Source organism: Rhinopithecus bieti, unplaced genomic scaffold (assembly GCF_001698545.2).
Source record: "Rhinopithecus bieti isolate Rb0 unplaced genomic scaffold, ASM169854v2 scaffold_30084, whole genome shotgun sequence".
NCBI classification, from domain to species: Eukaryota; Metazoa; Chordata; class Mammalia; order Primates; family Cercopithecidae; genus Rhinopithecus; species Rhinopithecus bieti.
This window is the reverse complement of record NW_016812890.1, coordinates 1-1773: the sequence shown is the minus strand read 5'-3', so window position 1 is coordinate 1773 and position 1773 is coordinate 1. Positions and strand designations below refer to the sequence as shown.

At 48.8% G+C, this 1773-nt stretch overlaps 1 pseudogene; it reads right to left on the bottom strand.

The window, feature by feature from the left end:
- Nucleotides 1-898: 898 nt before the first annotated feature.
- Nucleotides 899-1500, bottom strand: LOC108512035 (NADH dehydrogenase [ubiquinone] 1 beta subcomplex subunit 10-like; annotated as a pseudogene).
- Nucleotides 1501-1773: the final 273 nt, after the last annotated feature.

The following is a 1773-nucleotide window of genomic DNA, read 5'->3' as shown; positions in this document are numbered from 1 at the left end:
CTCCTGTCCCTCTCCCCCTCAGGTCCCTCCTTCCCTTGTGTCCCTCCCCCTCTCAGGCCGCTCCCCTTCAGGTCCCTCCCCTGCTCTTATCCTTCCCCTCCTCAGGTCCCTCCTCCCCTCACATCCCTCTGTCTTCATTTATGGGCAGGAGAAATTTCAAAGTGTTTGTATCACAATTACTTTAAAACTCTGAGGTTGACCTTTAAGGGTTTGTGTATGTTTTAATTTTACTTTTACATGATAACCTGCAATAACTACACAGATGCATACATTTTTGTGCTTATTTGTAAGTGCTTTCTTTAAAACTGCTTTTTTCTTACATCCTTTCATTCCCTTTCCCTGTGCCTGGAGCCTGGGTACCAGCTATTGAAAACGACTTTTCTCCTTATTCATTCTAACATATTCACACACAAAGGTTGTCATTCCTTTTTGTCACTATTTTACAAAAATTGGATCATACCATATACAATTATCTGCTATTTGTTTTGCTCACCTAACAATACACTGTGAAAATCCCCTCAGATGAGTAGATATCAATCTTATTCATTCTTTTTTTTTTTTTTTTTTTTTTTTTTTTGAGACAGGGTCTCACTCCCTTGCCCAGGTTGGAGTGCGGTGGTACAGTCACAGCTCACTGCAGCCTGGCCTCCAAGACTCAATCGATCCTTTCACCTCCGCCTCTCGAGTAGATGGGACTACAGGCATGCACCACTGAACCTGGCTAATTTTCGTATTTTTTGTAGAGATGGGGTTTCGACATGTTGCCTAGGCTGGTCTTAAACTCCAAAGCTCAAGAGATCCACCTGCCTCGGCCTCCGAAAGTGCTGGGATTACAGGCCTGGGCCACCGTGCCCCACCTCTTACTCATTTTCTTTCTTTCTTTCTTTCTTTCTTTTTTTTTTTTTTTCAGGTTGCAGGGTTTTATTTCAGCAACACAGCGACAGTCAAGCAGAGCCACACAGCAGGGGCACCTACAGCTGCCTCAGGAGGCGGCAGCAGCGGCCGCTTTTGCAGCTGTTCTCTCTCCCAGCATCCTCTGCTTCTGTTTGGCCCGGCACTTCCTGGCAGAATAGCGGGCCCCCAGGGCCTGTTAGCGGTCCTGGTAGGCCTGGGCCACCTGGGTGAACTGCTGCACTTCCTTGGCCCAGTTCTGCCTGTTGTTCTCTCCTTCGCTCTACTGACAGGCCTTGAGCCGCTCCTGGATAATACTGACGATTTCTTGATCGACTTTGTAGTCCCTCCTCCGCTGCATTCGGCTTCATATATGCACAAGATGTCCTCCTTGCGCTGGGTGATGTCCGGCACGCGGCGGTACTGCCGGTGGTAGTAGTAATACCTGTTCTTTGCGTGCTGCCACTCTGGGAACTCTCACGAGGGTCACGGGTCGGTCCACGAGGAGGTTGAAGGCCTTCGTCAGGTAGACCACAGTGCTGGCGTGTGGCGCGGGGGCGCGGGGTCCACATCTTTGTCTCCGCATGGCGGCAGTGAGCGCGGACTCCGCTACGGGACGCGCTGCCCTGGCCTCCGCCTCGGTCCGGGTCCCTACTCGTTCTCTTTAATGGTTGTGTAATATTACATGGTGTGGACTTAATAAAGGACCCCTATGCAGCCAAGAGATTTTTTTCCCCCAATGGGAAAACAGATTTTTTTTTTTAATGTTTGAGATTTTAGTGAATTCTTTTCATCTGGCAAGGAGCTGAACTACCTGTATTGTTCAGAAGCCAAGTTCAGCAGTCTTGTATGTGGGATGTCTGTAAAGAATAAGAAATGGGG